The sequence below is a fragment of the Zonotrichia albicollis genome, chromosome 2, assembly GCF_047830755.1.
Source record: "Zonotrichia albicollis isolate bZonAlb1 chromosome 2, bZonAlb1.hap1, whole genome shotgun sequence".
NCBI classification, from domain to species: Eukaryota; Metazoa; Chordata; class Aves; order Passeriformes; family Passerellidae; genus Zonotrichia; species Zonotrichia albicollis.
Window position 1 is genome coordinate 30,324,879 of NC_133820.1, and position 27,250 is coordinate 30,352,128.

A 27,250-nucleotide genomic window follows, 5' to 3' on the forward strand; every position below is an offset into this window, starting at 1 on the left:
GCAGAGGGAATGTCAGTCTAAACACTGAACATCCAGTCTTTCATGGTTTATAAAAAGAAGTAAACGTGATCAAAACAGGGTTTTTTCTTTTGCCTTGGAGATACAGCAGTAGCTTTGATTTCCTTAATTACATGCATCGCTCTGGAAAGGTCAAAGTCTAATTCTGGTTACTATTCTGGGAGCAGAAAAAATAATTCTGATGTTTTTTTCACCTGTTTTCACAATCCAGCAAGAGTTCTTTCTTTTCAAGGAACAGCTACACCCTCCAGAGATTTGACTGGCATGTGACTAGTCAGTCAACAGGAAATTATTTACAGTTTGATTTTTAATTACTTCTGATAATGTGAAGGCCTGACAAACTGTAATCCAAGGATGAGGCTCCCCCGCACTAGGAAAATTCAGATCATTTAACACTGTGTTGCCACTTATTTACAAGCACACCAACCAAGCCAGGTTAAAATGTCTCTGGTTTTCCTTGGTTTGCTTTCCCATTCTGTGTGTACAGGAAAACCCTTTGCATGGCTCAAAACAAAATGACAGCAGATGACATTTTGCAGATGACCTCCCCATGCCTCAGGGACCAGCAGTGACCCACAGGCCAAGGAACAGCCATCCACATGGAATATCCTGCTGCTGTCCTGGGGCTGCAGAGAGCTGCAGGCTGCAACTCGCTGACCCTTTCAGCCTTGGTCCAGCAGCACATTTAAGCATGTGCTTGCCAGTAAACACCTGAGCTGGTGGCTTTGGCTGGATTGTGAATGTGGGTGCTCTTCTGGAGGACAGTCAGAGCACTCAGCAGCATGCACTGATTGCAAGGAGGAAGAGTAGGGAGAAAGTTCATATTTTTAATTGCTGGACTGATTTACTGCCTCCTGCAGTCAGTGGAAGTATTCATTTGGTCTTAATGTGACAACACAAGGCTCCACAGATTAGCTATCTGAATGTGACTTTTCTGTCTTTTCTTGAAATGACTGATAAAATCTGGATGGTTCCACCATTTCACTAGTTTACCCCCTTCCTTCCTTTCAAATGGACTATGAATAGCACCAACAGCTGCCCTCTTTGCAGGCTTAACAAAAGCATCATTCTAGTAAACCTACTTGTCAAGGTAATTTCTTTTCTTGTTTTAGTTTCCTCTTTTCCTCTGAAACAATAGGTCCAGCTTTGAACAGCAGTATGTTTGTAAATACTCCTTCAGAGAGCTGACAGACTGTGAGAGGTTTGTAGTTCAGTAGGATACTCAGTGCATCTGGTTCTTCTTCTCAGGATACGACTACTGATGCAATTCACTCCCTGTTGATTATGTTATTGTTTCAGACAGCTGGTAATTTGAGTTGGAAAACCTGGAAATCCTTCCTGCTTGGACAGTTCTGAGTTGAGTGATAATTTTGGTGATGGGACTACCTTTAGGAATTCTTCTGGTATGGGTGTGCAGTGCTTCCCACTCATCTGTTGCCTGGAGGACATAATTATTGCCTTTTCTTTCACACCAAAGGGCAAGAGGTCAGTCACTACTCTGTGGCTTCAAAGTAAAGGAAGAGATTTCTCCCTAGATGCTCATATCTGCAGTGTACTCCTACAGGACCCCAGAAGACACTACCTGACCCTCAAATGCTGCTGCTGCCTCCCAGGTGTGTTGCCAGCCCATCTAGCAGCCTTTGTCACTCCATAAAAACATGTTTTGCTCCCTTGGCCTCCTTCCAGTGGAATATGCATGCCTGGTGTTTGCTGTGGGCTGTGGGGCAGGTGTTTTGGGGAGCAACCTTCTCACCAAAGCCTCTGCTGGCAGCTGAGCCAAGGCAGCCCATCTGCTTGGGGAATCCTGTGATGCAGGAGGGAGCTTTGTGGCTTCCCCTGGAGAGATCTTTACCAGTGGAGCAAGGATGCTGCAGCCTCCCCCCGCTCAGGAAATCCCCTGCTTCTGGGAGGAAAGGTGTCTCTAGCTGACCATGTGCCAGCTGCTGGGTTTCTCAGTCCTGGCCAGCACTGGTGCCTGGAGCCCTGCCAGCCCAGCCTCCTGCCCCGTGTCCCTGTGTCCCTGTCTGTGGGGCTGTGACTGACGGAGGCTTCACTGATGGGATGGCAGCTTCTCCATGTCATGCTGAGACAGACTGTCAGTGACAGCACTTCCAATGTTGGGCATTGGTACCCTAAAACACATCCCAGGAACATGGGGCAAGGTTAGATGATTCTCTCTTTTGTTTCAGCAACCTGAGAGAAAAAGATATCAGGCCTGTACCCCAGGCTGTGCTCAATCTAATAGAATGTTTAGGTCGTTACAATTAATTTTAATAACAGCAGGCTTTCAGCTCATACTGGTGTTTTGGAAAAAAATTAATTTCACTCAAAAAAGTTGACACAAGTGGTTCTGGTTGTTCATTTTTCTCTTTTTGTATGTTCTTTAATAATAGCATTATTTTCTGTATTAAGGCTAAATCATCCACAGCAATTTCTGAAAGGTATTTTTGGCAAGTATGATAATTTCTCAAGCGTCTTTACCTGCTTTAGTCATTTTAGAAAACAATGCCCCCAGTTTGTAATATGAATGCCAAAGAACAGCCAGAGCAGGTCAGAACAATAGTGCAGGTGACCCTGTGCTCTGTACAGTGAAGCCTGTACCTTGGCCCAGAACAAGGAGTTCCCTAGCGTTCCCAGAAATGCTTAAGAAAGGAAATGTGAGTCATTCTTGGTTGCTCCTTCCTCTCTCCTGGTGCCTGTGCTGGGCTGCCTGTGCCTCAGGACTGGCTGAGAAGGGCTGTAAGGTTTCATGGCTCTCCTTGGTGTGGCCCCCATGTAACCCTTCTCACCTCCAGTTGGGTTTCGGCCTTGGCAGCATCCTGTAACAATAAGTTCCAGAGTTTAATTTCCACTGTGTGAAAGAGGACTTCCTCTATTTATTTTCTGCTTGCTGCCTGCGAATTAAAGAAGTGCTCTTAATTTTGCACTGAGGCAGGAGAGGGCAGCTATTCCCCACCCACCATCTCCAGATCTTTTAGTATTTATACACTTCAGTCATCTCGCCTTGACTCCTTTCCAGCCTCAGCAATCCCAGCCTGCTTAGTATTTTCTGGCACCATCACCTTCCCATACACTTAAGCACAACACCCTCTGCTTCTTGTCTAGTTCTCCCTGTGCTCAGCCATGTCCTGCTGTGAGGGAAAGAAAAATCTACTTTTGCTTTCTGCAATATCCTTCTTCCCTTGCCCTCTTTTGGAAGGCAATAATTCACAGGACATGCACATGGGAGGTTTTCCTGGGATACTGCAGGGCTGTTAGGTGGACTGACTGATCTTCCAGGATGAGTCCTGCTCTTTAGATATCACTGTCTACAATGACCTCTCCAACCAAAACCCCTGGGAGGCTTTATTCCTTCCTATCCCAATGGCCTCTCAGTGGGAGACCTTCAGTCCCCTATGTTTCCTCCCAGCAGAAAGCATCCCAGCCAAGGAGGACATGTGAGGAGCTGGGAGCTGCTTGGTGTTCATGGCAGACATCTGGTCACCCAGCTTCAGCTCAGCACCTGAGTGGAGAACATTTTACTTTTCTAATTAGAAACTCTTTATTTTTTTATTAAAAGCAAAGAATAGGTGTGTGACCCTAAGCAAATTTTCTCTTGAGTCTGGTCTTGCCAGGCAGACTATTGCCCCAGAAAATCCTGTTGGGCACAGGGTTTCACAGCTTTCTTAGACGTGAGGAGAAATTCGAGGCTGAGACACCAGGTACTGCAGACCCAAATGCTAGGCCTGGAATAATTTTAACTCGTTTGATAATACGAGGTCTCCTTCCTCTGTTATTTGTGCTGGATTTGCTCCATGGATTTCCATTGAGCCAAACATTCCTGGGGCTGGCAGAGGAGGCAAGGGCTGGAGCGGGCCCTTTGTGCTCGGTGGGCCGACAGCCAGCTGTTGAGGGGAGCTGAGGACCTGGTCAAGAGATGGCAGTGACATTTAGCACAGCAGAAAAGCTGGCTGCAGGCAGTTCTGCTTCCTCCACTGAAGGGACAGGATGACTGGGCAAGCAGCTTTTGCGGGGGAAACAGAGCAGGAGGAGAACAAATAGCTTGTTTCTCTTCGACTTTCCATTTTCCTCATCTAAGTAATAATCCTCCACTTTTTCCCAGACAGGGTACTGCTTTGTCTGAGATGTTATTGCCAAATATCTATCTTAAATGTCAAACACACACAGAGAATACAATGCATATAAGCAGAGCCTTAGATATGAAGGGGTGCTGAGGACCAGAATATGACAGTGGAACGACTCTCCTGGGGTGATGTGCAAACTCTGGTGTTAAGTGGAGCCATCTTCTTCTGCCAAGACATCTGAATGAGCATCTGTTGTTGCTGACTAAATAATGGTACAGATTGAATTAATCCTTGTGGCATGGGAGCTCTCAGAAACAATAGCATCAGCTGGAAGAGTTAATTCCTGGAATTGTGTTGCATTTCACCCTGACCAAGGCACATTCAAGGCAAGCAGTGTGACAGGATGCTCTGTGGTTACCTAATTCCTCCACCACTCCATTCTCTTTGCTGTCCCCTGCTTTAATTAGGTACCATTAATCAGTCGTTGGTTAATGAGGACCCATATCAACATGTCCAGCAAAATAATACAGCCAAGCAAGGTCCTTCCTTGCCACTTGAGCCCTGTGGGCCAGTCCATATGGAGCTGCATTGCACTTGCAGCTGTTGATGAGGCAGCTGTGAGTCCATCCAACCCCCGTTCCTTTAAATAAGTGACATTTCTTTCATTCCCTCTTCTGCTTCCACCACAACAATGCATGTCTGTGAGCAGATGTCTGAGGCCTCAATCTGCTCTTTGCTGAATGGGAATAGGCATGGATTAATCTTTCTGAGATGTTTTTAAGCCCCAAGTCCAGATAGAAGCCAAATGGTATTTTCTAGGGCTTTGGGATATCAAAACCTCTAGAAATTGGAGGATGTAGAAGACAGAAAACAGAGATCTCCTAAGATATTTCCTCTGGTTATTTCTGTGGATGTTATCTAAACTGCTTTACAGATTAGATTCAGCTGTGGGGTTTATTTTAAATGTCAGTGGGTATATATTTTTTGTAATTTAAAATTTTCTCCATGTTTCTGTAAGTAAGGTAATCAATCTTTCAATTTTGCATTGAGACATGCTGGTCAGACCATTGACATTTTGTACATTAGAAATATTTAAATCATAATATGTTAAACACTGGGTGCTCAGCCAGGCACAAAGTTCCCAATGCGTGGAGCTCAGGGAAGGACTTAGAGCCTCGGCAGTAAGCAGGAGATGAATGCTGAGAGGGAGAAGATGGAAAGTTAATTGTTGTGAAATTGTGTTTATTTAAAATAGCACACAAAATTATGATGGATTATACACTTCTTTCAACTATTCATTAGTTGGCTTTTCCAATTGCATCTCTCCTACATGTGAAATATTGACTAATCCAAAAAGCAGTGTCAATGAAGGATCGTTAAAGAAAGTGGGATGTTCTGCCATGTGATCAGGCTATTCCTGGCACTGTTTACTCAGTGTTTGCAGCAGTCACTGTGGCACAAGGACTTCAGAGACAGAGTATCTCTTTTTTTTTTGTTCTAGTTATTTGCTTTGTGTTGTATGTGTTTGCTGCACAGTATCAATCCTAATTTAGGCTATAGCCTTGTGTCACTTGAAATCATTCTAGTCTTTTATAAAACAAATTGAAAAACTGGCAGAAATTCTTGGAACATCACAAAAATTTAATACTTGATTGCTGCACTTCTGGTTTCCTCCATCTCCTCCTTCAAATGCAGTTCATAGCTGCTGCATTATGGTACAAGATTAGGATGGTGGCTTTGAAAATAAAACTGTCTCTTCTATTGCAATCACTATTATAGTTATTATTTGTTTTCTGCAACTTGTATTTGTGAAAACCTTCTTTGACTTGCAACCTTTTTCTGGGATTTCTAGCTACAATGCACACTCCCCAAAAGACAAAGTGGCAGTGGTCCTGAGGAAGGAAAAATTGAAATTTTGGTGAGTAGCTCTGGTGTCTTAGGTCATTTTTGAACTCTCTGTAGTTGGTATTTCTACAAAAGCTTAATCAAAATCAACTCTGACACTCTGTCTTGAGACAATTCTCTCTATCTGATAATTCTGCCCTTTGAAACATTTCACCATCATACTCATAGGATTTCAATGAGCACAGTCTTCATTTACTGGAAAGTAAAACCTGGAATTTCCTGATTCCAAAGCAAGTGTCAAAGAAAGATAGGGATACCTCTGCCTGATGAAGGTCACTTCTCAATGTGATTCTAATTATGTCTTTGGTGAAAATCTGTTGTCTTCTACTCAGGGTAACAGCCTTTCTAGTTTGACAATGAAGTTCTTTAAGCTAGCCATGATGGCAGCATAAGTAGTTCGATTCTTTACTGTAATTTATCATTTAGACTGGAATCCACTTATAAATAATCCAGCCAGAGAGTGCAAGGTCTGGCCACAGTCTGTAGAATATCTCAAGGCTGTATGTAAAATCTGCCTGAAGATCGAGTTTTACCTGAACTACAGACAAAGGAAGAAAAAACCTTTCAAATAATTGTTTGAATTTGTAAAGATATTTTTGACAGCTAGGCTTGCATATTTTGCAGTCAAGGTAAATATGGTAACATTGAAATTTGCCTTTATAAATATCCACAGATGCTGGATTTGAAGTCTACCCATGTGGATATTTATTCATCCAGTCAGTGTAGAGAAATTATTTCTCTATATTCTTCTATTATTACTAGACTTCTGTGACCAATTAAAAATAAACAGATTGACTAGGCACATCTGAAAAACAAACCAAATTTTTGGAGGATGCAAGTTTTCTGTTAACACTGTGTTGAAAGCAAACAATTTAAATGTGTTTTAAAGTTTTCTTTATGTTCTTGATTATTCCCAAGGCATTAATCACAGAGATGTTTCCAATGTCTTTAAAGAGAGCTCTTCACATGGCTGCTTCTATGTTCACTTTCTGAACCTTAGGGGCTAAAGCAGTGATGAAGTATAACCTCATTGATTAACTACATTTGTTATTTTATGCATTCATAAAACTGTTTAAAAAGCATTTCCGTATAAATATTAGCTAGACTATGCTAGCTATGCTCTATACTAGCTAAACTTACATGTGAAACCATCAGGAGCATTGGAGTAAAAAGGCATTTCCTTATGTGGATAATTTGGTCTCTAAATACACTTGAACAAAGACTACTGAAATGTATCTGAGTGCTTTCACAATCAGTGCTTATCTAATGCTCAAAAGCTATTTATGACATTAATTCCTATAAGTAGCACAGAGCTTCTAGGATGCTGGTGAAATGCATTTTTGGATGACATTGGTAATCTTTCATTTCTCTGTAGACTATAGAATTCCCCCATAATGCTGTAGTAGAAACATCTGCATCCCAATGTAAAGAAAATTATTACAATTTTTAGAATTTATGCATTTAGAGTTGCCACCTTTTCTTTTAAAGAATAAATTATTTCACATGCTACAAATAAAAAGTAATGAATCCTTGGGCAAAGCTATGTTTTCTGAATTCAGCCACAAATTATTATCTCTTTTTCTGTTTCTGAAAAGAGAAAGTAAGGATCTAAAAATCCACCAGAGTTTCCGGCTGCTATGGTCCTGGTGGTTTAGAGCTGCCTTCACTAATGAAAAAAATGAATCACCTTCTACATGCCCCATTTTTAAAACTATCCTTTATTTTAAGTTTTTCAAGAGGTTCATGTTCCTATCAGTATCAAATGAAATTCCTAAAATATAAGTAAAGTTGTCTGGAAATAATTTGAAGCAAAACTAAGCAAAATGGCACTGTCATTGAGAAAGCACATCTTTCTGAAGAGCAACACCTTTGTTTCTCATTTCCCTCAAAAAAGGCAATGTGCAATACGTCCCTAACAATGACTATATTGGAGGTGGTTTACTGTTTTTATAACACTCAGAATTGAGTTGTCACTGGCTCCTGCATTGTAGGAACAGCTAGACAGCTTCTGGATATTCTGAACACATTTGTGCTAAAAATTACATGTACAGTATTCCCTATTGATGCTGCTGGTCGGTGTTGACAGGAGCTCTATGGTGAGCTTGGTATGCCTTTCAGTCTGAGAATCCATTGTCTCCAGCCATTGCAGATGTATCCGTTAGACTGTTCTATTAATATTTCACTACCAGAAATAATGTCTGGGATGGCGATGGGGAAGAAGTCCTTTATGACAAGTCTAGAGCCCTTGTTTCACATAAATCAGTCACTACTGCAATAGTAGTATATTTTAGATTTATCTCACAGACTGGTGCTGGGGTTGTAGTTCAATAAATAGTCTCAGATTCACCACTGTGAGTGGCTTCCTTTAGTCTACTGCTCACATCTATGACTGCCTTCATTATAAAATCATATCCAAGCAGGTCAGCCCTGGAAAATAAATCATGTCAGCACAAAGTTGGTTTGTGAGCTCTGATTTATTGGCTTTGTTAGCCCTTCAGGTCTTGTGAATCTCCACACATTACAATCTGCCCTTTGAGACCAGTCTGCTCCAAAGGCTTGGATTTTTTCCTCTAATTAGAGCACAAGTAAGTTGTTTCTAAAAAATTTGTGACAACATGTGATGAGTAATAAAAGACACGAGGTCTGTCTCCCAGGAACACTGCTACAATGAAGCTGCAATATCATTATATGAGTTGATTTGAGCTCAGGTAGAAAAATTTTCTGCTGGGGACAGATGAGATGCAACTCTTGAGTTGCTGGGATATCTTTGCTGCTGGGGTTTTGTAAATTTATTGCATTTCTGTTTTCAGAGCCCTAGAAATTCACTTAGTGAATTTACACAGCATTACAGTGATTTTGCTGTTTCTCCAGGTGCCAGTATCACAGCCTGTTTTATTGATGAAGCAGAGCCCATCTAGAGAAGCATTATCTTTTTGTATGTGTTAAGATGTTTGTATTAGCTCCTTCAGCCCATGTGCTATGATGAGGTATAATCCCACATTAAATAAAAGCTGGAGGTGTTTGTGTGGGGAGAAAAGCAAACCTGGTTACTGAAGTCCTTTCCCTGCTATTAGCATATACTCCTTCCTTGCCAGGTGACACAAATTCATCTCTGTCCCAAGGGTCTGTCAGATAAAGCAGCTGGGAGAGGGCAGATGTGTCAGTGAGCTGCAGTTTGGAGACACCTGCTGCAGAGGGAAGCTCACTTTGGCCAGAGTGACCACAGGGGTCTCTCCTTCCACAGTGGCAGGGAACCAATGGCTCACTCTCCCAGGAGAGCTCCACGCGTGATTCTGCACTCCCAAAATCAAGGAGAGGTCTCTGACTCTCCTGGCCACAGGAATCTCCTCCCTTTGGCTCTGCTCTGGGCTCACATGCACTCTTTGCCAGGTATTTTTCCTTGTGTGCTGCATGATGGCATCCAAACCTTGCTGCAGTGTGTGGAACTCTCTCCATTGCCCAGAGGGGTGACTGAAGCCAAGGCACAGAGGACCCTGAATGTGTTTTGAGAGCAGGAGTAACAAAAGGTCATGCAAGGAAGGAAAGAGTAAGTTCACTGGATTCCAGTAGATACAACAAACATCAATAGGAGTACAAAGGCACTCTGGGTTTAGCAGCACAGCACTGTGAATTGTGAGGCTGTGTTTATTCCTTTGAATTCAAGCAGGAAGGAAGGGATTTTTGTGGCTCTGGCACAGGGCTGGATGGTTTGCCTTTCCCCAGCTTCCAGCTTTTGGAAAGAGGAACTGACTTTTGCCAGCAGTGCCCCCTGGCCCTGCCTCTGGCTGGAGCTGCCCTCATCCCATCTCCTGTCATCTACTCCCTGCCCTGGCAGCCACTCACTGTCTCTCCTCATTCAGCCCTCATGGTCACACAGGGCCATTTCCAGGCCCACAGCTCTGCAGATGCTTGCACTATAATGTGTGCCCTAAGAGTTGTGAGCATTTGAAATTGGCTGTGGAATGCAGAGAAAGTGATCTCTTCTGGGTTCCTCAAGTAAATGGAATGTGCATTTTTCCAAAGAAATACTTAAAAGACTTTGGACCCCAGGTAGACAATTATTAATGCTGCAATTGTTTTTCCATTTTTAATTCCTGATTAGAATCTGAGAGTTTATTTTTGCATTTTTAGAAATATCTAAGCCTTATGGTAGCCCTTTTGCAGAATGGTAAATTTTGATTTCTGATAATTGCTGCAAAGTGACATTCCCATTAATCCTGACTTGTGCTGTTTAAGGATTCAAAAACCACTTTTAGATACAAGCACAGCTCTGTAAATCCCCTAAGACAGAGCCATGGGTAATGGGAATATAGAGGTCATGTGAGTACTGAAATGTGAATTCTGCATCCTGTCAGGTGGTGTTACAGAGAGAGGAGAAAGGAAAATAATGGTGTTTTCATTCCTTTGAAAAAAAAACACTTGAGGAGTGGGGACACTACACTGTCCCCTGCAAGAAGTAAGAGATTTCCCAGTATGGCCACATGACCATGTTAAACTGGCAACTGCATAGTGACAAGGGATGCTGAGAAACCCAATCCTCGATCATTTGGGACTAAACTGATTTAAATCCCAAATGCAAAACCACTGTTTTTTTAAGGAGAAAAAAATAGCAGTGTTGTGAGAGAAATTAGCAGGCTATGCCTGACTTCTATTTGCTCTGTTGTCCACGTAATGGTTTTGAGTCTGGAATGGACCTGTGGAGCAGACCAGAGCTGCTGGTGCTCCCTCAGTGTAGCATTCCCTGCTACCCAACTAATGTGGATGCACAGGGTGCACAAAGTACCAGGTGGGGAAAAGGGACAACCCTCCAAACTACCCTGAAAAAGCCTGGTGTGGACAAAGGTGCTACCAGGTCACGGCAGCCAAACGATACTGCTTTGAGGTAGAGAAGGCCAACTTTTTTTCTGAACAACACTCCTCACAAAGCTTTTTGCTTCCTGGTAAGAGCAGGTGAGTAATTGTGTGTAAGGTCACTGTCACCAAAAGAATTAAAATTTCAGTGTGGTGACATCTCAGAGGGTGGTAGGGCTCTGCTGGGATGAGGGAGTGCATGGTGACCTATGGGGAGAGCAGAGAATTGCAAACACTGCTGCCTTGGGCAGGTTCTCAGAAAAGAGCGGACACAAAGCAACAGAGACAGCAAAAGAGCTGCCTCAGAAGCATGAGTGGCCCAGCTCCCAACAGCACGAGGACAACACACATTTCTCTGTCTCTGGGCACCAGGAGCAGTACCTGCCCCATGCACGTGTCCCAGCGCAGCCCCAGCAGCTGTACAGTGAGCAGGACCCAGCAAGGGCTGCTCTAAGGATTTCCCACACGGGTGGGTTTTGTTTTTCTGCTTTGCTCTGTGGAAGGACTCAGTTGCTCCTACCTGCTCTCAGCTGGAGTGCCTTGAAAGCTGCAGCAGGGGAAACCAGGAGGGGTGGCCACAAAGGAAGCATGGATGTCCCAGGGGTGGGAATCTTGCAAAGGACAAGTCCCACTGAAATACTTCATGAATACTGCTCCAAAGGTACAGCCAAGAACAGATTGAAACATATTTTAGTGTGTGCATCATATAAATACCATACTATAAATACCATCCTCATCCTGCTGCTTCTGCTGTGCAGACTGAGCAAGAAGTTCAATGTGCAGACCACTATGTAAGCACACTTTATCTATGATGTAGTCAAGGACAGTAGCTACTGTTTGTTTGGAAATAAACAATTAAATGGGTGGCTTTAAATTTTTCCTGTCACATATCTGTGAGCACTTTGGCTCTTGTGTATAATGCCTAAGATTTTTCTGAGTTCTTCATTAAAATTTTCTCTCCTCAGCAAGGTGTAAAAGGGTTAATTCTTGCTTCCTGCAGAACCAGTAAAGTCCACAGCTTTGTCCAGCTCCACAATTAACACTTCAAAGTTTTTACTGGTCAGAGATAACTGATAACAACCTGAATATGCTGGTACTTGGGTAGTTTATTATTCAAATTAAATATTTCAAAGGAATTGGGATTGGAACATGCCTTTGAAGCTATGGAAAGACCCCAGCTTAGGGTTACCATTTCAAAGAGATTTTTACACCACCTCTTAGATGCTGAAATGCCAGTGGTGGATAGGGAATTGACTTGCAAACTGGCAAGATTGAATAATGGGAACCAATTTAGCTGAGACAACACATTAGGTGTTTTGTAAAAGGGACTGTAAGACATGCTTGGAAAGTTGTTTTTAGGTGAAAGGACGAGACAAAGTGCCACTGAATTTACAGGCTGTGCATTAGCTCTGGTTATTTTGAAGCTAGTGGGAGACCAGATTAAAGAGAGATGCATTAGGTAAACTCAAAAAGATGAAAACCCAAGGAAAAATGGTTATTTTCAACCAGGTGTCCTCAAAACTCACAGTTGGGCGTAGATGTCCTCTTGAACCCCTTCAGTCACATCATGAACCTCAGCTATATCACTGCAAAGAAGGACTGTTAATGCTAAACATCAGAAAAAAAGAGAAATATTAGTATTAAGATCTCAAGTTTAAAAATATTACTGCATTCAATTTCAGTCTTTATTTACTTACAAAATTATGCCTTTAAGGTTTACATTTTAAAGCTTTCGTCATACAGCCTGGCATTTTATTCAACTGTATCACAGCAGCTACAATCATGGGTCCTTTTTTCATGAGCACTGTATTAATCCAAAGCAAAATCAAGGGCCTCATTTCCAAACACTCTTATAGACACAAATCATAAAAACATTGCATGACCTGAGTGATTTTGAAAACTGAGACCCATTTTCATAATTTCTTAGATATTGAATCTCCTATATCCCTATTGACTCCTACTGAAAGTTACTTAGTTTTGCAAAGCTAACTGGAAATCAGTCTAGGCAGCCTTTCAAATTTGAGGTCACCTGGCATCAAAACTGACATCTAAATTAAAAAAATAAAACAAAAATAAAAAAAACCTGGCCAAGGCAAACGTAGTATATAAATTATATAGAATATAATCAAGATGCTATCTCTGAAGAGACCCCAAAATTTCCACTACCTACCATGACTGTACAGGTGAATGTACAGGGAGTATTTAGGACAGACTGATCTGTAGCATACCAAGTTGAATTTGTCAATTTATTTCATCATTTTATATGAGATAGACTGCGATATTGCAGCTGCATGTTTGGTTAGTTTTTTGTCCTACCCCAGAAGCTGGGGGGACACTGTACTGGTGTAGGTGAGATGCAATCCCCATGACTCAAACCCTGTTGAATGAAAGCCCCATGCCTTATGAACACAAGGGATTTGGTTGCAATGTTATAAAATGCAGACTTATTCTCCTCATCAGCCCATGAAGATGCAGATCAAAGAAGAAAATTGATGTTTTTTCTGTCTTGATGGTGTGGCATGCCGCAGTCAAAGATCAAAGGAGACTCATGTAAGGTGGAGGTTGCAGCAGGCACCCTCTCACAGATGCTGGTGAAATTATACTGACGTGTGGCTTCATCAGACAGAATGGAAATCCATGTGTAGAGAAAAATGAAAGGTCAGCAGGTAACCTCCATTAATTGAACCCTCTGGGCAGTGACTGACAAAGGAGCAACCAGCATAATGCTTTCTGAGCATGCTATTTCCAACAAAATAAATCATTTGATGGATGTAGTTAATTTCCTACTCACTATGCAAAGATGCCCATGATGAAGATCTCAATTCAAATGTATTGCAGAAAAGGAGGACTGCCTTCTGAGGATAGGAAACTGGTATAAAGTGAGCAGGGGATTTTTAAAGATTTAAAGATTTTTTGGTTTGCACTTTTTTTAGTGCTATACTGTTTTGTAGTTTGGTTTTGGGGTTTTTTGGATTTGTTTTTTGGTTTGTTTTTGTTTTTCTTTGACATTTAAAATTTGTTTGTTTTGTTTTTCTTAATTGTAAATAGAAGAGTAGAAAATAATAGAATATAACCCATTCTAACCCATGCAGTCTGACCCTCTTCTCCTGGATTAGCACAAATGGAGAGCAAACACAAGTACAATGGATCAAGCACATAAGCTTTTAGGTCCAGCTTCCATGTGGCTATAAGCCAGCACAAGTGTGGTCCTGGGGGAATGTTGAATTTGAGAGGACTCTGGTGACACAACTCTGAACACAGTGACACATCCAATGACTGCTGTGGCATTCTGGAAACAGCCTCAGTGATGGCCCTGGGACTTGGTACTTGGCCTGTAAATTGTCAGTGGTGCTCAGCAGCCCTGCCCTTGGCTGAGTGACCAGCAGATCCAGCTGCTGCAGAGCCCAGAGGGGCTGTAGCTGTCTCTTCTGTTTGCTGCCATCAGTGTAAGGCCAGCCAGGCTACCCAGAGGCTCTACAAAACACTGAGTGCTGCAGATGGGTAAATGCACTTCCAGGGATGATCTAAACTCCAGGGAGACAATAATATTGCACTGGAAATGCCAGGAATTATATGGTACTGGCCTCAAAGGAGTTGCTACAGACAGACAACGTAGTGTTTGTTGACTTTGGTTCACTTTGAGGCTGCACAGTAAACAAAATCCAACCCCACATCAGTTTTAAACTGGCTAATATGTATAGATTAATGCTTTTTTTTTTTTTTTCATAGGTGAGTGAACTGTACCAGCATAGTCAGACAACCCTATCCCTGCTATGGGGGTAGCATCATACAAAACCCAGTAAAATTAGAGCAGCACACCCATTGTCTAGGGCCAAAGCCCAAGTAATTTCATCAGGTTATAGCAAGTGGAACTGGTTATATTTATGAATTGTTTTAAGCAAGGAAATTTCAATCAGTGGTTATTTCACATAAATTGTTCATGGTGATAATCGTTCTAACATTTTTTGTTTGTTATTCATGATGGGGGGGTGTTAGGCTATCTACTTCAGGGACTTATTTCTCCCAAAGAGTTCATTTTCATTGGCTTCCCTGACAGCTAAAGTCAATGTAACAGCAGGGAAAATCTGCTCTCAGATGGTATGACTAGAATTTTTACAAAAAGGAATGACTGATGTAGAGCTATGAAAATAATTGATTTTTCAGTATAGCAGTTGAACCAAAAAATTGAGAGAAAAAAATAGTATAGTCCATCTCAGCTCAATTTGCTGGGCTTTTTTTTTTTCCTGCCTTTTTCTTTTTTTGGGGGGGGTGGTTTATGAGATGAGGAAAATGTTTCATTTAATTTCAGACAAAGCTATTCTTTTCCGAGCCATGTTGTTTCTGATGAAAATTATTTGTTGGAACAGATAGGCCAGATTTAATCCTCACCTACACAGTAGATGAGGAAATGCAAACACACCTCCCAGGTAAAAGGGCTGCCAGGTAGGACAATCCTCTGGGACATGATGCTGCTGAACCCTCCCCTGCCCACAGAGACCCATCTCTGCAGCAGCAGCAGCAGGTTCCTCATCCGTCCCAGGAAGAAGCAAGGGATGGACCCTCCAGAAAGGACACACAGTGGTGCAGCATCTGCCTTGACTCATCTACAAACCTAATTGGCAAAAGAGGCATGGAAGAGATTAACCTAGCTACCCTGGCTGGTAGGGAACATCTTTTCCAGGGTGATAGGGAGCCACTCTTTCAGGGACCAGCTCTGGAATTAAACCTTGGCTTCCCAGGAACATGTCTGGCCATTGATTTCAGCACAGATTTGATGAGAACAACTTTGTTTAGAAGGACAAAATGGCATTTTTCACAAAGAGATCAACAGCTACGTTCTTGTACATGAATATTTTAATGATAGCCCTTTGTTAGGACAGGTGCTTTTCCATGGACACTAATGGGAATGACCTTGTGTACATTTCTGTAGATAAATCCATAAGAAAGGGTAGAGATAGCATCAGATGTGCTTATAAAAAATTCTTACAAGTTCTGAGTGTTCGGGGGTTTTTACCCCTGATACAATTGAAAACTATATTGATTGTCTCTGTTTAATTAGATTGAGAATGGAAGCTGCCATGACATATGTAGCTGAGCCAGTTTGTGACCTGAATGGTAGCAAAGGGGAGGGGAAAGTCTCAGTTCCCTTCCTTCAGACCCTTGTTTTCTTTACCCATCTCTGGGGCTGATTGAAATGTGGGAGCTCACAGCTGAGCTTACCTGAACTGATTAATTCTTTCACCTGCAAAAAAATAAAAGACCACCTTTTCTGCTGGGATAATTTTGGGCTGGGTTAAAAAGTGAAACAGTTGGTGGAGTGGCCCAGACAAGCACTTGTCCCCATGCCTGGTGGGCAGAAGGATTGAGACTGCTCTACACTGCTGCTGCTGTGTCAGGACTCCTGTCTGCTTTCCAGACTTGATGGATTTTGCAGTGTTGCAGTAGTGTTTATGTTCTTGGTAACTGATTCTTACTCTTAAACCATTGTTCAAGGTGGAGAGTTTCCTTCTGGGCACTTTTGTGGATCTAGTTAAACCTCCCAAAGGGCAGTTTTTCTTATTGCTGTGCCTGTGAATCATGCTGTGCTTAATGTGCAGGCATGCTCATTTTGACAAAACAGGAGATAATTCACTGCTAGATTGGTCTTCAAAATGAATATGAGTAGTCCTGTGATACTGCATATTAGATATGATTATAGGCATGGCTGTACTTGTTCAGGGAAAGAATTTGTTCTCAAAGAGACAGATGCATAGGAAAATACCTTTCTATTTCCCTGCCCTATGTTTTGTTTAATAATAAGGGATGAATAGAGTTTAATAAAGGGAATGAAAGCAGCTGTGTTGCAATTAGAAGGCTTAATTAGTATTTGCTCAGAAGTCTGAGCATACAAATATACTGGGTAAGGAGATGGCTCAAATGAACAAAAATGAGTGGTTTGTGGTTGGTGCTTCAAAAATCCGGTTCCTACTGTGCAGTTAATGTTAAGCTAGTACAGTACACTGGAAATATAATCCCTTGCAAATCACTTTCTGGATTTGAAAGTAGTCGATTATCTGTGACTGATTACTGTCTTAGGGCCAGAAAAGTACCAGACACCTGCTATTTCCATTCAAGCCACTGAGAATTGTTGGTACCCTTCTTACTGTTAGATCATTCATGCTCTCAACATATTCAAATTTGGCATTGTAGTGTCTTGTTAAAATGAGGACAAGCACTGACTTCCCTGTAACAACTGTCCCTAATGATGCCCTTATTCTAGGTTTGAGATAAGAGCAGTTCAAATACCCCTCTGTTTGCCTGCCAGTTTTATACAATTTACTGATTTAGCATGAGACCAAGGGCAGTGCAGTTTTATTTACTATTGTGCATTCAAATTATCCCTCTGAAAGATTTACTGATTTCATTAGTATTTTTGAGAGCATGCAGAGAAAGGATGAGAAGATTAAAATGGTTGCAGGCTCGCTGCACTGCAAAGACATTTTCAGGTCTGATCTGAAATGAGATGGAGACATTTGAGAGGGCTGTTGCTGATGCAAGAAACCTCAGAGGAGAGCAGTCAATAGGGGTGAGACTCTGCTCTGGGATTGCTAACAAAGCTGTGCTCTCACTCTGCACAGAAATGGGTTTGCCTTCTGCTGATAATCTCATGTGACTTCTGTTACTAAGCAGGGAGGGTGTCAACATGCTAACTGTCAGCTGGAAAAATTAAGTAACTCTCTTTGTAATCTGATTAATAAGGAAATACTTTGAGAGTGGATTAATCAGACAGTGAGGTAGAATTATTAAATAAAAGCATCACTACTAGTTTCAGGATGATTTAAATAATTGCCATAGCTATTAACAGTGCAGTAACTGAAGTGTTTTAGAACAGGGAAAATCTGGTCCACAGATGGATTTTCCTCAAGTCTCTGCCAAGCTTGAAAAAGCTGGCAGGATGGAATGTGGATGCAGACATGAATTAATTTCATCTAAGGATGTGAGGACATGGCAAGAGTCAACACAGGGAAAGGCCAGGCCGGTTAATATATGGATACAGGAAAAAAACTGGAGGCCTCTGATGTTCAGTGGCAAGGGTGCTCACTGCTGCAAAAAACCAACAGATCTGTCTTATGGCAACAGGAAGCAATAGAAGATCCTCTTGATCTAACCTTAATTTAGAAATAAAATGGCAGAGCTCTCTTTCTGTAGGTCTGATGCTCTTGTGCAGCTGGGTGAATGCCTGTGAGAAGTCTCCAAGGGGAGTTTAACTGTGAGAGAAACCTGTAGTGAAGGCAAGATCCCTGCTGTGAAGCCAGGCAATGTCAATGCAGCATCTCTCATTTGTCCAGAACCCCTACTAGACTTTCAAAAGCTCCCCAAATCCAGCAGAATACAGTTTAAGATATTTCCTTATATGAATTTTATTGCTTTGCATAAAAAAAAGGAAACAAAAAATGGTTTACCATAACTGTTTAATAGATATCAGTAAGCACATTCATATGTATGACCTTTCCTTTGGATGCTTCTCCCAGTTTGTCATTTTTCTTGAGCTATTTCTTTCCTTTCTAGGAAAAGTGAGTGAAATATTTTATCTTGCCAAAACTTTAGTAAGACTAGGGAAAATTATTTCCACCTCTTACACCATCCAGTAAACTACTCTGAAGAGACACTACTCAGAACAGCTCAACTGGAAAATCTTAATCATGTTTTCATGTCTTCATGGTTTTATCAAGTTTTCCCATTTCCTTCAACCTCAGAGGGATGAGCACAGATATTCCCTTCTTCACTCTAACTAAATACTCTGGCTGCAGCAGAACAATGACCAAATGCTCCATCAATACAAGGCAGATAGCATGAATTTCCTTGGAGGTCTGTTTTGGTGCTCATCCCCAAGTGGCCAGGCCAGAGCTCTGAACCTTTTCTGACCCTTTGTGACAGTGGTCACAGGGGTTTTCAGGATGAGGGAAGAGATGTAGATCTGACTCTATATTTCAGAAGGCTTGATTTATTATTTTATGATATGTATTACATTATAACTATACTAAAGAAAAGAAGGAGAAGTTTCATCTCAGTAGGCTAGCTAAGCTAGGAATAGAATAGAAAAGAATGATAACAAAGGCAGCTGGCTCAGACAGAGAGAGCCAGCTCTGCTGTGAGTGGTCAGTAAATCCAAACATCCACATGAGACCAATCACAGATCCACCTGTTGCATTCCACAGCAGCAGATAACCATTTTTTTACATTTTGTTCCTGGAGCCTCTCAGCTTCTTGGGAAGAAAAAATCCTAAGAAAGGATTTTCATAAAAATATGTCTGCGACATCTCTTCAGCCACCAATGCAGAGCTCCCCTTGTTCCCCTGCCTCCCATGCTGCCCATGAGCAGGCACCTGCCTTCCCCCTGACAGAAATTACTGTAACTGCACTGCGGTTGCCAACCAGTTGGACCTAAGATGGTTAGGAGGGTGGAAAATATTCCTCTAATTCTCTTTCCCTTCTGAACCAAGAATGGTTCTAGTGCTTTGCTCAGGAATGGATCACCCTGCACGTAAGTAGCAGCTTTAAAACCTGGCCCCTGGTACACCCAGGTCATGTCGCCTGGGGCATTAGGTGTTTATGCAGAGACTAGGATAATCCAAGCAGACCTACAAAGGCTGTCAAAAAAGTGCTTCTAGAGAGAAGAGATGTATCTGGGAGGTGACACCTGCTGTGCTTTCAGCTCAGGGATCCCTGCACCTCCCACTCTCTCTGTGGGGTATGGCACAGGCACAGCATCTGGCTGAACAGAGAAAGGAACACTCATTGCAGGATCCACACCTGTGGGCATGGCCCTCTACAAAACACTCTCTTGGCCTAGTATCTGAAGAGCCACAGAGTGTTATCAGTATTTTAGGAGTCAGATAATGGATGTTCCCTAGCCCCCAGTAGTGGCAGATAGTTGCAGGGCAGCTGTGTTGCTGTTATAGTTTATGTGCTGGTGTGTCAGTGGTGGAAGATTCAATGAGAATGCCAGTCCTCTTCAAAAAGAATTACACATTCTGCCTTTTGAACTGGGAAGAGGGGATTAGGAAGTAAGTGTGGAGTCAGAATCAACATCCCGAGTTTCATCACGGACATACCTGGCAGCCTCATTTCTCTCAGCTCTAAAATGAATATACATCTGTCCCCAGTTGTATATCAGGTACTTTGTCCTTTTAGTCATTTTAGGGGAGGAAAAACCCCTTTCTTTCTCTGGCACATGGCTGTATTGCCCATGAGTTACCCAGCTTAGTAAGGCTGCATTTGTTCTATGGTAAGAACAAATGTACACATACAGAAATATTGACCAGATTCTTTTTTTCTAAAGAGTATGATCTCTCACTGCTTTCATCTTATTGTATTTCATCCAGAGTTTTTACAGTTTCGTGAAATTCAGACATTGGGGAATTGCATATTATTAAAATGAGAACCTCTTAAAATGTAAACACCAAAAACTACTTGACACTTGCAAGTCCTCCATAAATATTACCACCAGATTCCTGCTGTCTCAATTTTTTTCTCTTTCCACACCAATCAGGCCAGGAATTTCTGGTGACACTGGCATTTCAAACTTGGCATTTGACACTTTTTTTCTGTAATTCCCATTAGTTAAAAGGAGATGCACAGTGTCTCTGCCATTAGCAGAGATAGGGCAGTAACTTTGCTCTGTTGATGGAACTCTGGTGACCTAAAGACTCATAGCCAAGCCAGTTGATAATAGATTCAATACTTGTGGATGCAGTCAGGAATAGATGTAGATGCTCAGTCTGGCTTCTTTCCCCTTCAAGATGCAGACTGTCTCTTCCAAATGCTGAGAGCTTCCACATTGCAGTGGTGCTGTCATTGCCTGGGTGGGCTGGGGACCCCAGCAGAGCCCTGTGGGGTGGCCAGGCTGTCTGCACCTCCTGCACTCCCCAGCTCAGCAGCAGTGGGGTGGGAACACCCCCACATGGGGGCAAACAGCCTCATAAGATCCATGTCATGCTGCATAACCTTTAATTTGCTGGAGGCCACATTTCTTACACAGCAATTGGGAAGATTCTTGTTGGACATGGTTTTTATTATTTCAGAGCTAACATCTGTTTTTAAGTGCACATCCAGTGTCAGTGTCTAACTGTGCTAGAGGTCACAGTGTGTATAATTTCCACATTGTCTGAGTATAGGGATACACTGAACTGATCTATGTATTGCCTCCCCATGGCTGAGTTCCTGGATAACCGGATTTTTTTAAGGTTGCAAGAACATTGGTGACTTCAAAATACTCTTGCAACAATTTCTGGTGAATTAACAAGTAACAGGCAGGACAATTTAATAAAATAATTGTTCAATAATATTTTGTCTTCATGTCCATTTAAACATAACCTGCTTGTCAGATATCCAGTCTGCTCTACCCAGTCCCTTTACTTGTCAATGCACAAAATACTGGGTCTGTAGCGTGAGAATAAGAACATGACCCCCACTGTGGCCATTGTTCTGCAACACTTTTCTCACTGACAGGGTTTGAGTGAAGCTGAGTTTATTAAAGCACAGAATTTTATTGTGTTCAGGCAAAAACTTTCTACATCCCTCCCCACAAAACAAAGCAAAACAAACTCCATGAAAAGCTGAGCCATCACATAAGGAGATTTTAACTCCATCAGGACATTCTGATGATGGCAAACTCTACTATTACTGCTTTTTCACATAGAGGTGAAGAAATAGAGCTGCTGAAACTTAATCAAGGTACTTTAAACAAGCTGAAATAAAGCTGTGTGGATGAAGTCAGGACTGCATCTTGCTTTCCCTTTAATTTCTGGAAGGAGGAAAACTGCCCAGCATTATGTTATTTGCAAGGAACATTTAGTCCCAAGTGCTACTGATTACATGTTCTATTCTTGTAGAGCTCCTCAAAACATTAAGGTTTCCATTAAAAGACAAAACCAAATCTAGTTGTCTTGAATTGTGATTTTTCAGAAAGGAAAAAAAAAAACCCTACAGTTGACTCCTTTGACTCTAAACCAGCAAATAAAAATATCTTGCATCAAACTCATTTACATGGTAAAGCTGGAAAGATGTCCAGTGAAATTGAGGGAGAAATTTTGTCAGAAAGAAGCATTTCAAAACCAGAAGAGTTAGAATATAGTTACTGTAGAGTGGAAATAAATAATCAAACAAGATCAAAAGTGTCAAAACCCAACAAGCTAGGTGCTGAGAAAAAGCTGTTAGGAAATATCAGATATTTTCCAATGCAGCTTATTGAAAGGTGGCTTACAAGTTTTGCAGGGTGTCTGAGGAGTGTGATCTCTTAAGCTGCTCTGGCCACTCTTTCATAAAAGGTGATGTTGGTCTTGCTGCCCTCCCATTCCTCAAGCCCTGAGGAGGTTTTCAGTAAGCAGCAAGGACCAGCATGCAGAGGGGACAAAAGAAGGGTGTCTGAAGGTGGGACACAGCACTGACAGAGGAGGAATCAGGGCTTCTCTGGCCCAAGTTACCCTCCCTTGCACTATTGCTGCAGCTCTTCAGTGCAGAAGTTGGTATATTCCTGTGTGCAGTGCACATTGTGGAACATTACTGACACCCTGATGGTGTCTCTCAATGGTGCTGTGAATAAGAAGAGACAGAAATTCTTCCCCCAGAAAAGGAGCAGTGGGCACTGGTGATGCTGGCCTTGGCAATGTCTTGCACAGTGCAGTAACCTTCTAAAGATGTTCTGAGCTGAAGTTTCCCAGCTTCCTGGTCTGGAATTTATGGAAATGTATATTTTTTGCAACAATGAATGCTTCTCCACAACTTGATTCCCTTGTTTGATCCACTGCTCAGCCTTTGCTTAATTTTCTTCCTCTATCTTCATCTGTGCGCATTAAACTGAGGAAGAGAGGCTGCAATTGTTATGGTTAGTGAGCCCTAGCTCCTCCTCCAGTATCACCTCCAGATGTTTTTCCTTGCAAACATCGTGTAGGGAATGTAATTTGTCTTCCTCCACCTCTCCTGCTCTTAAGAAAAAGGCCGGGCTGGGGGATGTGGCAGGACTGAGGAGTCATTACAGCTGCGATGGCCTAAGGGGACATGCAGTGAAAGGCATGCCAGGAATGGTAATCTGTTTTCTTGAGCCACCCGGCGTAAATTGCAGAAATTAGAAGCCTTTGGGTGCAGAGGGCCTTTTCCAGAGGGTTTATTTACAGGGGCAGCCATTAGTTACCCAGGAGACATCTCCTCCTCTCCCAGCTGTGCTGTGTTACCTGATACATCAGTAATCACAGTGCTGGCTTTGCACTGTCTGGTCACCTTTTGTTCTTGGTTCCCAGGGACATACACCTAACACAAGTGTGGGTAGGTAAGGATCTGACATTTCACCCTATAGATAAATGCAACATTCTCTTTGGGGGGGACACAAAAATAACAGTATGGAAGAACCAGAGAATTAGTAGAATTCAGAACACGCTGAATAGACACATTTACATCATGGAATCATAAACAAAATACAAAAAGGTGACACCACAGCATTAGGGTAGGTGGCAGATATCTGAGGTCCACACATCTGAGGCCTGATTCCCGAGCAGAAGTTCATTTGGGATGTCCTAAATGTCTGTAAATCAGCTGAGTAATTGCCTTGGGCTTCCCTTGCAACTAGGAAGAGCAGCACATCTCAGGGGTGTGATTAATCTCCCCTATAATAGGTCAGTGTAATAGTAGGTCAGACGAATCCTCCCCTGGAAATATTTGTTCCTCTCTTCTATAAAAAGGAGTCAGAGGGACTAATGCAGGTACCAGTGCCTGCTTAGTTTGCAATTAGAGGAATCCTGCCCTCCCTGCCCAGCTTGGCCTGTGGCCAAAGAACACTTAAATTGCTGCCTGAACTTAAAAGTGTATTTGAAGTTACTCTTGAATTTGTTCTGTGGATAAAATGTTTTATGGCAGAAATGCTGGCATAAAAATGGAAGGAGGGTGGATTGGTTTTTCTCCCCTGCTCAAAGGTAGAGTAAATGCTTGAGAAATAGAGAGACAAAAAAAATAACCCAGGAGTGATGCTACACCTGAGAGCTGGTAGAATGATGTTTGTAAATAGGTGTGACTGCATCAAAGGACAGCTGGCTCGTCCAGAGATAGCTCTTCCTCGCAGAAGTCCCTAATGGGGACTACCCAGACCTGTTGGTGTGAGCAGCTGCCACACATCTGACCACAGTGCACAAGTTCTAGCCCACAGAACTTCTTACAGTCCATCCCATTGATTCCCATCCAGACTGGGGCTCACCAGTTTAAATTGACCTGGAGGGTTTTGTTTCAGTGACTCTCATAATTACAGTCTGCTTTCTCCTCCATGGCAAAATGAAATTGTTGGTTTTGCCACACAGTAGCTGCATCTGGTTATTCTGTTGTCAAAGCCAACACAGTGGGGCCATGAAACTGTGGTATGACTGTAAGGTTAGAAAGGCAGATGGAAACACAGTCATAGCTTATGGCTCTGATTAACATGATGAACCTGGTGTGGGGGCAGGCGCTGGTACCTTTCAGGAGCCAGGAGCAGAAGAGCTAACTTGTGCTTGGTCTCCTTACACAAGCAAAACCAGTCTAACCCAGGCTGCCCAGAGGAAGTGCTGCTCTGAGGAGCTATCAAGTTCTGGTGACAGAACCAGCACCAGGAACCTCTGCTTTTGGGGTCCATAAAAGAGGATGCTCACCATGATGAGAGATTTGGACAGGATTTACAGGGAAAAAGGGGCTCTGCCACCCTGGTGCTATGTAGGTTTCAGCAGTGACAGTGGGAGTTTTTCCAGGGCCTCTGGGGCACTTGGTTTAGCTGTGTGCTGCACAGCTGTAACTCTTCTTTTGTATGTGACTTTTGGAAAGAAACCATCTTCATTCTTCCATTCCTTTGAATCTCCTTTTGACTGTTTAGGCACTGCTACCCTCCCTTAAAGCATCAAAGCACAAAACAGTGTGTACCCTTGGGACATGAGATAAACTGGTAAAAGCCACCTGTCCCTGCTGAACATGCTTATTCTGCACCAAACCATGGACAATTTGACAGAGAGGAGAAGGCTGAGGAGTTGAGGCGATTCTGCAGTTAATGCACTTTGAGAGATCAGCAGCAGACAAAGCACTGCCCCTCCCATCACAATGCCATGTTTGGTAGAGATTATGAGAGCTGCACTTTCATTTTGCCTTGTTTTGAGCAAACCTCCAGGCTGGGTTTCAGCCTTATCTGTTGATAAGCACAGTTCAATTCATGGGCCAGTCCCAACTGCCTCAGAGGGGCGGGTGTGTTTTGCCACCTGGGAATAAATAGATTGCTGTTCTTTACATTCAGTTTTTCACATGAGCAAATCTGTGTCTCAAATATGGCTTTTGCAGCAAAGACAATATGGAAAAATAAAAAAGCCCAAAGAAATATATAGATCAAGGGAGTACTCTGAGTTACTTGTTTCTGGCTTGTCATATTTGTATTGGCTTGCTGTATAAAGCCATTGCTAATTTTCTGTAATTTCCCCACAAGGTTAAAATAATGATATCCAAGAGAATGATATCCTAAAGCATCTGTGTGAGGACAGATGCCGGGAGTAAGAGGCACAATGTATATTAACTCCACATAAATTTATATGCTGTTTGAATCTGAGTCAGACCACCATAAAAGAGCAGAAATGTGGCTTCACATGAAGGATGTAAAGGTAATTTACCCTGCTGTAATCATGAGGAAAGTAGCAAAAATCACACTCCTATTTATTTGAGGTTTCAGGAATTATTTGCTCAATATAAACACCTATCCACTCTATTAATACTAGGAGTAAATGGAAAGGGAGAGAGATGGTATCTAACCAGGAACTGGAACAGGAAAAAAGGTAAAACCTGAAAAACAGGAGACAGATAGTCTCCTCTCTCCAACACCCAGGTTTCTAGAATGAATGGTTGCAAATAGACAGTTTTTTAAAAAAGACAAAGCATTGTCTGTTTACCTCTGGCATCTTCCTCCAGCACTGGGAGGGAAAGAGAAAGGTGCAGAATAATTGTTCCCTCCTGACAGAGAGTAGGAAGATATTTTCACAGGAGAACAGTGGAATTGGACTAAAATGCGTTATAACTGCATAGAAATATTTTTACATGTTGAATCAAATTCTTGTGGGCCACTATTCTTCCTTTCAGCAGCAGAGATGCATCTTTCTTCTGGCATCTGTGACTATTACATACCAGTTTTCTGGGAGGTTTTTTTTTGCTGTAATATTAGAGGTACTGAAAAGAATAAATGCTTTAAGAAAAATTATGACCCTGGGGACAAATGGCATTATCACTAATTGCATTCACTAATTCTGCCCACTCAAAAGGAAAGAAGGCAATCCGGAACAAAGTACGTGGTTTCTGCAGGGTGAGGAAATTCTGCTTGGAGCTGCAGCTCTCAGGGAGTGACTCACCCTGCACAAAGCCTCGGTGTGGGGAGCACCGCAGACAATTGCCAGTAATGACTGCAGCGTGCAGCTCGGTGAATGAAACACTGAGAGGGAGCTCCCTGAAAGCTGTAGGTAGCTCTGTGAATGGCAAACCTCTAATTTTGAGAGCCCCGTATCATAAATATTAGGCTCAATAAACATGTTTTTAAGGTGTTTAATAATATCCATGAATGAGGTAGAACACTGAGACAGCAGAAAGTCTGTGTGTAGCATTTTGAGAGGCTCAAAATGTACCTTCATAAAAGCAAACAGTCTTCTAAAAGGTACTTTCCATTTTGGGTTTGATGTCACGCATAAAAAGGATGTGACTACTATTTTTATTCTGGTGCAAGCTCATATTTTCAGATATTCTATCTATATCCTCCTGCTGTTTGTAAATGTTCTTCCACTGTCCACTTGTGGCAGCACTGCACAGATTGTGAGTGAGAAGGGGTATGTTCCCCTGGCACGAGTCAAATGTTTTATGATGGAGCACTAAGGTGACTGACTGCAGAGTAGCATCCAAGGCTCCCAGACTGCATCTGGCCTGTCCATGGTCTGTGGCTGCCTGGCTGACAGTCAGGGGGCAGTCAGTGGAAAGGAGCAGGTGTACATTTCATTCCCATGTCAATACAGCCTTTAGCAGTTGTGATGATATTTGACAACTGAGATGAAAATGTTATTTTAGGTGTAAGGACCATGATTCACAAAGGCTGGACTCTGAAATAGGCCAAGAAATGCTGAATTGTGAATCATTCCTAGTCTTCTGTTTGAAGGAGTATTTTAAATACAGCAATGTTTGTATCTTAATAATCAGATGTTTGCAAAGGCTTAGCATGTGAACCTGTATTTCTAAGGATACCAGGTTATGTAATTAATGAAAAACTGAAGAAGTAAATGATTCTCTGCAAGATATCTTTTATTTAAATGGTAAGCCTGTGATTTGAAGCTAAAGCTTTACCTTTGATCTTGATCTGAAAGTGTACTGAGTGCTGTATTGCAAGATGCCTCTTGCTGTGC

At 42.2% G+C, this 27,250-nt stretch overlaps 1 long non-coding RNA gene across 2 annotated transcripts in view; it reads left to right on the forward strand.

Moving 5' to 3' along the window:
• Positions 1 to 27,250, forward strand: part of LOC141728147 (uncharacterized) — a 152,517-nt gene that overhangs the window by 60,705 nt on the left and 64,562 nt on the right. The window contains exon 1 of one of the 2 annotated variants that reach the window (XR_012578915.1): positions 5,838 to 6,000. The exons of the other annotated variant lie outside the window; for it this stretch is intronic. This is a non-coding gene — a long non-coding RNA (uncharacterized LOC141728147). Of the gene's footprint in view, positions 1 to 5,837; positions 6,001 to 27,250 lie in introns of those variants that run through there. 2 annotated transcript variants of the gene reach the window in all.